Below are 13,549 nucleotides of genomic sequence, written 5' to 3'. Positions count from 1 at the left end.
AGAGTTGATTCCATGAGTATGAGTATGTCCGGCTGTTCCTTGATTGGTCTGTGAGACAGCTCTGCACATTTTGACACCAAACTCCAGATGTTAGTCTGGAGGACGTTGCACCATCGAGAGGGCTGATTCTGTGGTTGTATTTTCTGGTGCCTTGTCAGATGCTGAGTGGTCCATCCAGTTTCATTCCTTTGTTGAGACTTTGCAGTGATTAATACAGTGAGTAGCTGGCTGGGCCACTGTCGGGTTGGCAGGATATTTTTCCACCATTGACAATGGTTCCATGGAGATTAGGAGATTCCTAATTCCAGTTATTTTTTCTTGAATTCAGATTCCACCATCTGCCAAGTTGGGATTCGAACCAGGATTTCTGTCATTGGTTTTAATATTTTGGGTAAAAGTTAAATACATTAGGTTTGTTCACTCACTTTAAATATCACTTACCCAGGTTTTGTTTCTTTGTGAAACACTGTCCATCATCCTGTCTCCTCCATCCTTCTCTCCACCAACAAGAGTTTGGAGCACATGGAGTTTCTCTGTCACTAAGACTGAGACAATCCGATCTGCTGCTTCCCTCCCTCCCACTGAGTCAAACTGCCTCACGTGGTGTTCCCGGATTTTGTCCAAACTTTCTCCAATCCCGGTCAAGCCTTATCAGAGCTCATCTTGACCCTTTACCCTCATCTCAGTAAACCATAGAGTTTCCAACTCTCTTTTCTCCCCCTCCTCATCAGTCTCCCTCACCGATTCACAGATATTGTTCCTTGTTCTGTCTTTTCTGGTTATGTCCTTCTCTCCCATTCTGTGAAAAACTAATATTTGACCTCATGGTTGTTGAAAAGTCCTGCTCCATCTCCACTCTCCCTTTCCTTTCTGAATTCCTTGCATTTGGTGTCCCTCATGGATCTATCCTTGGCCCCTCTTGTATCTCCTCTACATACTGACAGGAGGTGACATTGTGCAAAAGCACCATGTTGGGTTTCACATGTACACTGACAATGCCCAGCTCTCCCTCCCCGTCATCCCTCTCCATTACTCCACTGTTACTCAGTTATCAAGCTGCTAACCACATTCCCACTACTCGATTAGGTGCAGTTTCCTCCAATGAAACATTGTCATGGTTAAACCCGTTGCCTGACCAATTCCTTTCCCTTACTGCTGAGCCCCTCCCTCTCACTGAGAACTATACAGCAGAACTACACTCTTCACAATATTGCAGTTCACTCTTCACAATATTGCAGTTGTTTCTGACGCGAAGCTGACCTTCTGATTAGACGTTTACACAATCCCAAACACCAGGAATTCCAATCTCTTAAACGTTGTTTGTCCCCTCCTCACTCCAGCTCCATTGCTACTGAAACCCCTTACCCGTGTCTGTGTTGCCTTAAACGTGATGAATCCGAAACAGAACCCTTGATTCTGTGACTGGCTCAGAATCTGGTTTCAGACTCCCCCCTCAGTATTTTACCCTCAGACACATCAGTATTTATTCTGTCAAACCCCTTCAGAATCTGGTGGTGCGGTCTGATTGTAGCTTGTGGGAATGGCAGAAGCTGATGTGTTCTATCTGGGTGGAAGGTAAGGACTTGGGGGGGGTGGGGGGAGCTTGTGGGGTGTTCTATCCTTGTTGCAGTTGGAGGTGTGGGTTTCAAAGGCAGAGGTGCAGGAAGTGGAGGAGATACATTGGATGGTATTGACCACATGGGAGGGGAAATTGCAGTCCTTGAAATATTTGGTATTTTGGTATGTTCTGGCTTCACTGGAACACTGCAGTAAGCATGAGACAGAGGTGTTGGCCAGGTGTGTTATAGTGACAGGCAGCTGGAAGCTCGGGGTCTGTTTTTGCAGCAGAACGTCGATCATCAGTCGCCATTTCCGCCACCTCCACTGAGATGCTGCCAGACACAGGTTCCTGTCCCCTCCATTAACAGCTATGCACCCTCCCAGCCAGATCGTAATCCACTCCTTTGTCTTTCCAAATGTTCCGGTCTCTCTTTGGGTTCTGTACCTGTCTATTATTTGCTCTTTAACCCCTATCTCCTGCAGTACAAAGATCTGCAGGTTAGTTGAATTGGCCAAGCTAAATTTCCCATAATGCTCAGGGATGTGTAGGTGAGGTGCATTAGTCAGGAGAAATATACAGTAATAGGGTAGGGGAATGGGTCTGGGTGGGATACCATTCGGAGGGACGCTGTGGACTTTTGGGCCGAATGGCCTGTTTCCACACTGTCAGGATTCTAATTTTCCCAGCTCCCATCGGTTCTGAGGAAGGGCCACTGGACAGATTCCTGTTCCCAGATGCTGCCAGACCTGCTGAGCTTTCCCAGCACCTCCTGCTTGTTGTTCCTGATTGACACCATCCATCCACCTTCCGGGTTTGATTCAGGCAGGGGGAGGATCCCACCACTGACCTCACAATGGGGTCCAGCTGATTGATGGCAGCTTTCCACCAATAGGAAAAGGAGGTGGGACTGGTGGACCAAGTGGAACCAGCTGGTCATCCAAACAATGGGAGTGAATGAGGGGCGTGGCCAGTGGGATGACACGTCACCAGTAACTCCGCCTGTGCAGTGTCACGTGACTCGGCCGTTGGTGAATGTGGGAGAGGCAAACAGGGAAGGGGAGAGTGGCCTCAGAGACAGAGGTAATGAGTCACTTCAGACTGGGAAGTTTTAATTACACTCTGTACGGGTCGTTAGTCTGAATTAGAAACTCTTAATCCCGCGTTTGCAGCAGATGGGAAAATGGCTGCGGCCCTCAGGCGGTGATAGGTCCTGGGATATGGCCGCCATCTTTATTGGGGGCAAGGTACAGTGAGGGGCATGGACATGTCCCCTTCCTAGGATGGGGGAGGGGGGGGATGTGATTTTAGGAGAGGCATTTACACATCAAGCACAAACCAAGAGAAAGGTATGTCTTTATATTCTGTTTTGTTTTGTCAATTTATTTCATAGGATATTAAATCAGAATAATTGAGGTTGGGATCTCAAAAGTAAGTTTTTACAGTCAATGGAGTCATCAGGATCTGAATATCATTGGCATTTAACTGTGGAAGGAGAAAGGTTTGTCAGTTCTGTTTGTGGGAAAATATCTCCAATATTTTTGTTAAGCAGAAAGATGTACAAATTCGTGGTTGGATCACCCTTTGGGTGTGTGCTCTGTTCTGGGCCCTGCAGCTGAGGAAGGAGATATTGGCCTGAGAGGGAGCACAGATTTATCCAAATTACACCTCGTCTCTTTGTAAGAACTCTCAGATTTAGACCCAATCACCCACTTCATGATGTTAACCTGTAAACTTGATATTTTCAATTACCTGCAAACTTCCCATTAAAACTCCTTTTAGACTCAAATTCCAGTACCTTTTCAGGTGGGATGTTCCAGCTTCTGACAACTGTCTGTTCATTCAGAAACTGCTGAGGTCCATGTTGACTCTGGGGTTACAAAGGGCTGAACTGAAAGATGAGATGCTGTCCCTGAGCTCCCATTGAGATACACTGGAACAGTACAGGAGGCTGAGGGCAGTGTAGGTGTGAGCAGGCAATGAAAATGACAGGGCTGCACTGAGAGGGCTGCTTGGCTCAATGAGAGTGTTCTGGAGTTGGGTGTAAACAGAGTGAGGGGAGACAGGGAGAAGGTGAAGCTGAAACTCCGTTTTAGTTCAGGCCGTTCAGAAATTCACATGGTCCCATTGGGAACAGCCAGTTTTTAAGTGATACCTGCGGGGTATTTGTTAACAGTTTTTAATGTATTTTTCCTGAGGGCAGTTGAGAGTTAACCACATTGCTGTGGGTCTGGAGTCACATGTAGGCCAGACCAGGTGAGGATGACAGTTTCCTTCCCGACAGGACATGAGTGAACCAGTTGGGTTTTCTAACAATTGACAATAGTTTCATGGTCATCATTCGCCTTTTCATTCGAGATTGTATTGGATTCCGATGCTGCCATCAGCCATGTTGGGATTCTATCCCTAATCCTCGGAACACTGTACATTTCAATCATCTGGCAGGAATACCATTAAGCCATTGCCTTCCTTTTTTAGCAATATTTAAAAGCAAGTTCCATCATTCTACGTGTACAATGTGAGATAAAATACTGCGGTGTCCATGTGTCGGCCTCTCCAAAAGGTCAATCAACAGAAATTTGTTTGGTGGTGAAATATGTCACTTTTTTGTGGAGGGGGGAGGTGGTTTATTAAACAAAAACGAATCCAAATAAAAATCTTATGCCACGGACATGTAATTTCGGAAGCCAGAGGGGGATTACAGAGACAGGGAGGGTGGTGAAGCCGGAGGGGGATTACAGAGACAGGGAGTGTTGTGGGTCTGGAGGGGGATTACAGAGACAGGGAGGGTGGTGAAGCCGGAGGGGGATTATAGAGACAGGGAGGGTTGTGGGGACGGAGGGGGATTACAGAGACAGGGAGGGTGGTGAAGCCGGAGGGGGATTACAGAGACAGGGAGGGTGGTGAAGCCGGAGGGGGATTACAGAGACAGGGAGGGTGGTGAAGCCGGAGGGGGATTACAGAGACAGGGAGAGTGGTGAAGCCGGAGGGGGATTACAGAGACAGGGAGGGTGGTGAAGCCGGAGGGGGATTACAGAGACAGGGAGGGTGGTGAAGCTGGAGGGGGATTACAGAGACAGGGAGAGTGGTGGGGCCAGAGGGGGATTGTTGTCCAAACATCACTGTGGTGTACATGGACTGCAGCATTTCAGGGAGGCGGTTAACCACCACTTTCTCCAAGACAAGTAAAGGTGGCCAATAAATACTGGTCTGGGCAGCAAAGGCACCCCCCAGTGAATAAAACCAAGCAGTGACCTCTCTGAGCTGACTTGCTGTGAAGTTAAAAACCTCTCTGGAAATGGGGTGGGCAGAGAAGAGAAACAGTGACATTTCACAGCTGCCCTCAGAGAGACCTCACCCTTGGAAGTACTCAGAGCCAGGGATCAGCTCAGTGAGTTTCAGTCTCTTCAAACATCAATCTTAGTCAGTTTTATTTTATTAAATCTACAATCATGAGTCAGGTGAGGATTTCTTTTTAATGTCTTACGGTCTCTTGATTGAAAGTTTAAGATATAAAATGTAAGCAATAAGTTATTCTCAGGCAGTATTTTTCGAGCAGTAAGACTGTGCCTTTGTCTTGGTCTGTAGGTTGTTAAGGCGGAGAGGTGGCCTACTGTTCCTGTCGGGTGTGGAAGATTAGGGAGAGTTTCAATGAACCTGATGATTTGTCTGCAAGAAGTGTGATTGCAAATCCTATTGGATCACATGGATTGGTGGCGGAGTGATTAAAGGCAGTGAGGAATTGACAGGAGCCCGGGAGTGTGATAGGCGGCAGTCTCAGGATACTGCAGATACAGTCAGGTAGGTGGGTTACCTCCAGAAAAGCTAGGAGGGGTAGGTAGGTACTGCAGGAGTCTCCTGTGGCTATCCCCATCTCCGACAAGTGTACTGTTTTGGAAAATGTAGGTGGTAATAGACTTTCAGGGGAAAGTAGCACTGACAGCCAAGTTACTGGTACTGAGACTGGCTTCTAACATAATGTGAGGTGTATCCAGTTCCACACGATCGATGGTGATAGGGGACTCTCTCGTCAGGGGCACAGTCTGCCGTTTCTGCAGCTGACAGTGAGAGATCAGAATGGGGTGGTGCTGCCCTGGTGCCAGTGTCAAGGATGTCTCTCAGAGGGAGCAGAACATTCTCAAAGGGGAAAATAACCAGTGGGAGGACATTGTACATTGGTACCAATGACATAGGAAGGGGAAAGCATGGGGTCCTGAGGAGCAGGGAGATTTGCTAGTGCCACTCGGGAGGCATTAAACCAGTGAGGGAGTCGGGGTAATCCTAAAGAGATAGTGAGAAAAGAGGTGAGTCTGAGGCTGGTACTGTTCACCAGATCAGACTGTCAAGGCAGGCAAGAGCAAGCTACAGAATGAGGTGCGACGGACCAGTTACACTGCATTTATTTCAGTGCAAGAGACCTGACAGGTCAGGCAGGTGGGCTCAGGGTATGGTTTTGAACATGGCACTGGGATATTACAGCAATTACAGAGGCAGCACTCAGGGATGGATAGGACTAGCAGCTTAATGTTCCAGGGTATAGATGCTATAGCAAGGGGACAACAGAGCAGGGGGAGAGGTGTTTTTGATTAGGGATAACATTATGGCTGGGCTTCGGGAGGATATTCCTGGGAGTACATCCAGGCAAGTTATTTGGGTGGTACTGAGAAATAAGAAAGGGGTGACCATCTTACTGGGATTGTATTATAGACTCTCTCCCAATAGTCAGCGGGGAATTGAGACACAATTTTACCGGCAGACCTCAGTTATCTGTAAAAATATAGTTGCAATGATAAGGGGTTTTAACTTTACCAACATGGCCTCGGAGTGCTGTAGTGTTAAGGGCTTGGATGGAAATGTATTTGTTCAGTGTGTACGAGAACATTTCTGATTGAGTTTGTAGGATGTACCTACTAGAGAAGGAACAAAACCTGACCTGTTTCCTTTATTCATTCACAGGATGAGGCTGTCACTGGCTCGGCCAGCATTTATTGCTGCGTTTACCCAGAGGGCAGTTAAGAGTCAACCACGTTGCTATAGGTCTGGAGTCCCATGCAGACCAGACCAGGTAAGGATGGCATTTTCCTTCCCTAAAGGTCATGAGTGAACCACATGGGTTTTTTCAACAATTGACAATGGATTCCTGTCGTCACTAGATTATTTTTTCCAGATATTTATTGAATTCACTTTCCAAAATCTGCCGTGATGGGATTCAAACCCAGGTCCCCAGAACGTTATCTGGGTCTCTGGATTAACTGTCTAGTGATAATTTCACTCCATCATCACTGCCTCTTAGGAAATGAGGCAGGGTGAGTGACTGAGTTATCAGTGGGGCAGCACATCAGCACCAAAGATCCCACAGTATTGTGGCTCAGTGGTTAGCGCTGCTTCCTCAGCAACAGAGACGTGAGTTTGATACCAGCCTCAGGCAACTGTCTGTGTTGGAGTTGGCACATTCTCCCCAGTGTTTGTGAGGGTTTCCTTCGGATATTCAAATTTACTCCTACAGTCCAAAGATGTGTAGGTTAGTTGGATGAACCATGTTAAATTTCCCATAGTGTCCAGATGCAGTATATGAGGTTTTGGGATGTGCAGGCAAATCTCTGCCTGATGTGAAAAGATCGTTTTGAGGTCCTGGACAGAGCTCAGTGAGGTGTGGCTGAACGTTTTACATTTCCCGTGGTGGTAAGGGAAGGTCAAAGGTGTGGAGCATGTGTTGGTGGGAGGGTGTGGACCTAACAAGGGAGGTGCAGAGGGAATGGTCTCTGTGGAACGCAGATAGCGGTGGGGAGGGAAATATGTCTATGGTGGGGTCTGACTTTAGGTAGCAGAAATAAGAGGTTAATGCGCTGTATCTGGAGATTAGTGGGGTGGAAGGTGAAGACCGCAGGGCTGTATTCTTTATTGTGGCTGGAGGGGTGGGGTAAAGGCGGAGGTGCGGGAAGTGGAGGGTATGTGTTGGAGGGCATTGTTGATCAAGTCGGAGGAAAGTTACGGTCCTTGAAGTAGGCCTTTCTGGGATGTCCTGGAATAGAATCCAAAGAGATTAAACAAATATATCACAGACAAAAGATTAACTGGACCAGAGAATAGGACCGCTTAAAGGTCAACAAGGCTGTCTATGGAATCACAGAGGGTGTGAAAGATATGCAAATATTTCACGTCATTTTTACTGGAGAAGTATATGGAAGCTCGAGAGTTTGGAGAAATAAACAATGATAACTTTGAAAGTGTCCATGTTACAGAAGAGGTGGTACTGAATGTCTTAAATCGCATCAAGGTGGATAAAGCCATGGAACCTGATCAGGTGTATCCTGGAACTTTCTGGAAATCTAGGGAAGTGATTGTTGGGCCTCTCCTGTGATATTTGTATCGTTGATAGTGACAGGTGAGGTGCCATTATTTTAAAAAAGGTGGTAAGGAGAGGCCATGGAACAAGAGAACAGTGAGCCTGAAGTCAGTAGCAGGCAAGTTGGTGGAAGGGATTCTGAGGGACAGGATATCCATCTATTTGGAAAGGTAAGGAATGATCAGGGAGAGTCACTGTGGCTTTGTACGTACACAATTGTGTTTCACTAACTTGAGTGAGTGTTTTGAAGTGACAAAGAAAATTGATTAAGCCAGGCGGTGAATGTTGTTTATATGGACATTCAACAAGGTTCCACAAAGCAGACTGGTTAGCAGGGTTAGATCACATGGAATGCAGGGAGAGCAAGCCATTACAAAACTACCTTGAATGTAGGAGACAGAGGATGATGATTGAGGGTTGCTTTGCGGACTGGAGGCCTGTGAGCAGCAGTGTGCTGCAGGGATGGATATTGGGCCCTTAAATAAATGACTTGGATGTGAATATATGAGATATGGTCAGTAGGTTTACAGAAGACACCAAAATTGGAGGTGTAGTGGACAGTGAAGAAGGTTAGTTCAGAATACAACAGGATCTTGATCAGATGGGCCATTGGAGCAAGGAATTGCAGACTGAGTTCAAATTAGATAAATGTGAGCTGTTATATTTTGGAAAGGCAAATCAGGGCAGGACTTATGCACTTAATGGTAAAGTCCTGGGGAACATTGCTGAACAATGGGATCTTGGAGTGCAGGTTCATAGTTCCCTGAAAGTAGAGTCACAGGTAGGCAGGGGAGTGAATGCAGCATTTGGTACGCTCCCCGTTATTGGTCAATGCATTGAATGCAGCTGTTGTGATGTCATATTGTGGCTGGACAGGTCACTGATGAAGGCCCTTCTGGAATTCTGTTGTCAGTTCCAATCTCCCTGTTCTTGGAATAATGTTGAGAAACTTGAAAGGGTTCAGAAAACATTTGCAAGGACTTTCCTGGGGTTGGACGATTTGAGCTATTGGGAAAGGCTGAATAGGCTGGGACTATTTTCCCTGGAGATTTGGAGGCTGAGAGGTGATCTTATAAAGTCATGAAGGGCATGGATAAGGTGAGCAGTCAGGGACTTTTTCCCAAGTTCGGTGGCTCCAGAACGAGAGGGTACAGGCTTAAGGTGAGAGGGAAAAGATTTAAAAGGGATTTAAGGGGCATCGTGTTCATGTTGAGGGCATTGCAAGTATGGAATGAGCTGCCAGAGGAAGGGGTGGAGGCTAGTACAATTGCAGCATTTAAAAGGCGTCTGACTGGGTACTTGAAGAGGGAGGTTTTAGAGGGATAAGGGTGAACCGCTGGCAAATGGGACTCCATTAACGCTCTCCGTTAATGGTCAATGCATTGAATACAGAAGCTGGGACGTCATATTGTGGCTGGACAGGACGTTGATTAAGCCACTTCTGGAATTCTGTTTTCAGTTTGAATTTCCCTGTTCTGGGAAGGATGTTGTGAAATTTGAAAAGGTTTGGACAAGATTTACAAAAACGTTACCAGGATTGGAGGATTTGGGCTACATGGAGGGGCTGAATAGGCTGGGGCTATTTTCTCTGGAGAGTCAAAGACTGAGAGGTGACTTCATTGAGATTTATAAAATCACGAGGCGCGTGGATAAGGTGAGCAGCTGGCATCCTTTTTCCTCAGGTTAGGTGGGTCCAAAACTAGAGCACATGGGTTTAAGTTGAGAGGGCAAAGATTTAAAAGGGATCGAACTGGCAACAGTTTCAAGCTGAGTGTGGTGTGTGTATGGGAGGGGCTACCAGATGAAGTAGTGGAGGCTGATAAAATCACAACATTTAAAAGGCTTCCAATTGGGTACATGAATAGGAAGGGTTTTGATGGATACAGGCCAATAGATGGTAAATGGGAATTCATTAGTTTAGGATTCCTTGTTGGCACAGACGAATTGGACCGGAGGTCTGTTTCTTTGATCTTAATAAATTAAGATGCATTCCTCTCTTTTGTGCAGAGCTAGCTGAAGCACAGATAATTATCCTTGGAGCTGAGAAGGTGAAGCAGTGATTTTGACCTGGTGCCGATTTTGTTCCAAGGTCTTGAATTTGCAAAGAGAGAGAGGAATTGTTAATCCTGTCACAATTTTTAGTAACTACGTTCAAGTAATTGGCAAATAATACAAGGTGAAAATGTGAACACTATTTTACTCAGTAAGTTCTGAGCATCTGGAACAGTCTGAACGACACAGATTCAGCAGGTATTTTGAAACAGACTTGGAATTTTACTTTTTAAGGAAAGATTTGGGGGTAGTTGGGACAGATTTGCACCATCTCCAGAGGGAGAGAGGACAGCTCCAATGGGCTGAATAGCCCCCAGCCCCAGTGCTCTGTGATACTGCCCCATTCACTGTGAATGATGAAGCTCATCCCAGAGCAGAGAGAGGGAGGAGCTCACCTCTCAATCGGCGCCGGCTTGATTAACGGCAGCTCCAGACCAATAGGAGGAGAGCCTGTGTGGTCCTGCAGCCAATGGGAGTGAATGAGGGGTGTGGCCAGCAAGACGACACCTGTCCATGAGCTGTGCAGGTGCAGTGTCACTGGGTGGGGGTGGGAGAGACAGCAGAGACTGGGACAGAGGCTGTTGGACCTGAATTACAAACTCCCGGTAAATTAAAACCAAACGAACTGCAGATGCTGTAAATCAGAAACAACCACCAGGAGGTTCTGGAGAAGCTCAGCAGGTCTGGCAGCATCTGTGACGAGAAATCAGAGTTAAAGTTTCAGACCCTGTGTCCCTTCCTCAGGACAGATGTTACTGAGGAAAAAAAGTCCGTTTATGTGCAGAAGATAGTGTGGGGGAAGATAAAAGGAGGAAAGGATAGGTAGGGATAGAGTGAGAAGAACGGTTGGATAAAGGATAATGATCTGACTGGGGGGGGGTGACTAGCTGTTAATGGAGACTGTTAGTGGCTAACCATAGGTAGTGTGTAATGGCAGGCTGTGAGACAAGGCCTGGTGTGTGGGGTAGGGGCTACGACATGAGGTTGTTAACCTGTGGTTAGCCACTAACTGTCTCCATTGTAAGCTGTTGCCCACCTATATCACTCCACGATTGGAGCTGCCGAGGACACAAACCTTTGGAATATCCTCCCTAACCCCCTCTCTCTGCCTTAAAGATGTATCTAAAATCGTTCTCTTTAATCAACGTTTCCGTCATTCGTCAAGCATTTTAGATTTGTCAATGTGAAAGGCTCCATACAATGCAGGTAGTTGTTGTTATTGTCTGACATCAGGAGAAACAGGGATGAGCCCTCTCTCTCTCTCATACCTGATGAACAGCAGCAAAAGCAGGAAGCACTGAGCATGCTCCAGCCCACAATGGGCCTCGGATTATTGATGTCAGCGCAGGACCAATAAGAGTCGGGGGAACGAGGCTGGAGGACCAGGATGTGCCAGTTGGTCCTTCAACCAATCGGAGTGAATGAGGGGCGGGACAATACTCAACCACGTGATAAACTTCACTGACAGCACAGTGTATTGTGGCCAAGGCATTGGAAATGTGTGAAGGTGCAGGGCAGGGGAAAGGAAAGACATAGACCAGAAAGAGAAGGAAATTTTCATGGTATGGGATGAGAGGTTTTACAGAACTTAGTGCACATTGTGAATCACAAATTTGAAAATCCCAAATTCTGCCCCATTTTCCCTCCTTATAATGCATTTTGCACTCCCTGAAATAGCAACTGTGTTTCTCCCTCCACAGATCCCAGTGATCAGTGCCAAAGCCCCATTGCCTGTGGAGAGGGTGATGTTTGATTTCCCTGTCCAGCTGCAGTTCATGTCGTGAAGGTGCTCCCACAATGTGGTTGGGTAAGTGCTGTTATAGATTATTCACTCAGCAATATTGAAGAGTTGACAATGTATGTGCAAATCAGCAGCAGTTTGTTTTTTTTAATCATGTTTATAATTTCACAGAAATACTATTGAAAAATTCTGGCATAAGGCCACAGATTGAGATACTAGGTCAAGTGATCAAAAGCATTGCCAAATGAGCAGGTTTTCGAGAACACCTTAAAAGAGGAAAGCAGGTCTGAGAGGGTTCAGGTGGGAATTCCAGACAGTGTTGCCTTGGCAACAGTAGAACAGCCAGACAGGTGAAGCAATGAATAAACACCAATGAGTTGTCAAGGTCTTGCAGGGTGTGTGGTGCAGGGAGACAGGGATGTTCACAGGGTGAGAATTTTAAATTGTTGGCTGTAAATAGGAGCCTTTCGATGGATCAACTAGTTTTGGTACAAGTGAGCACTTGGGCAGGAGGGTTTAAGATACTCTTGAGATTACATGTAAGTTGAATGTGGGAGGCTGGCCAAGAGTGTTTGGATAATTAAGTCTGGAGATAAATACTCGTCCATCCCTGCATTCAGTAAATGAGCTGAGACTAGGGTGGAGTTGGGTGATGTCACCAATGAAGAAAGTGTGTTTTTGGAGTTGGGCTCTTCCTCCACATCACCCCCACCTCCCTCCCCTCACCAAATCACAGGTATTGTTCCTTGTTCTGTCTGTCTGTCTTTTCTGGTTATGTCCTTCTCTCCCATTCTGCTACGAAGTAATATTTTGACCTCACCGTTGTTGGAAAAACCTACTCCATCCCCACTCTCCCATTCCTTTCTAAATTCCTTGTATGTGGTGTCCCTCAAGGATCGATTCTTGGTCCCTCCTGTTTCTCACCCACATACTGTCAGGAGGTGACATCGTCCAAAAGCACCGTCTGAGGGTTCACATGTACACTGACAATGCCTAGCTCTCCCTCCCCATCATCCCTCTCCATTACTCAGTTATCAAACTGCTCATCACACTCCCACTACGCGATTGGCTGCAATTTCCTGCAACGGAACATTGAAATGGTTAAACCCATTGCCTTCAGTTGCTATTACAAATTCCTTTCCCTTACTGCTGAGCCCCTCCCTCTCCCTGGGAACTGTCTGAGGCAGAACTACACTCTTCACAATATTGCTCTCATATCTGTAACCCCAAGGTGACCTTCTGATCAGGTATCTACACAATCACAAACACCAGGAATTCCAATCTCTAAAACGTTGCTTCCCCCCCCCCTTCACCCCAGCTCCATTGCTACTGAAACCCCTGACCCGTGTTGATGTTGCCTTAAACTTGACGAATCTAAAACAGAACCCTTGATTCCGTGACTATCCGAGTATCTGATTCCAGATCCCTCATGATGGGAAACATCCTCTCAGTATTTACCCTGTCAAACTCCTTAAGAATCCTGCATGTTACAATGAGATCACCTCTCATTCTTCCCAAATCCAGTGAGTAGAGTCCCAACATTTTCAGCCTTTTCTTAAAAGATAATCCCTACAAGCCAGGGATCATCCCAGTTAATCTTTTCTGAAATGCCTCAGATGAAATTATGTATTCCCTTAAATAAAGGGACCAAAACTTCTGTCATTACTCCAGATGTGGTCTCACTCGCACTTTGTAAAGTTACTCTCAGGTATATACTCCAAACACTTACACTGAAAACTCCTTGTAATAAGAAACAACGTTCCATTCCCCATCCTGATTCCCTGTTGTAACTGTGTTTCCTACGCAATTACCCCTGGTCCCTTTGTGGTGCAGCTTTCGACAGTTTCCACCA

General features: G+C 46.4%; 1 long non-coding RNA gene across 1 annotated transcript in view; it reads left to right on the top strand.

Moving 5' to 3' along the window:
- The window catches only part of LOC132813972 (uncharacterized), a 43,040-nt gene that overhangs the window by 11,950 nt on the left and 17,541 nt on the right, over nt 1-13,549 (top strand). The window contains exons 3-4 of the long non-coding RNA XR_009644251.1: nt 6,515-6,623; nt 11,657-11,763. This is a non-coding gene — a long non-coding RNA (uncharacterized LOC132813972). The remainder of the gene's footprint in view (nt 1-6,514; nt 6,624-11,656; nt 11,764-13,549) is intronic.

Source organism: Hemiscyllium ocellatum, unplaced genomic scaffold, assembly GCF_020745735.1.
Source record: "Hemiscyllium ocellatum isolate sHemOce1 unplaced genomic scaffold, sHemOce1.pat.X.cur. scaffold_605_pat_ctg1, whole genome shotgun sequence".
In the NCBI taxonomy this organism is placed as follows: Eukaryota; Metazoa; Chordata; class Chondrichthyes; order Orectolobiformes; family Hemiscylliidae; genus Hemiscyllium; species Hemiscyllium ocellatum.
The sequence above is the reverse complement of the archived record's forward strand: the minus strand, read 5'-3'. Positions and strand labels throughout refer to the sequence as shown.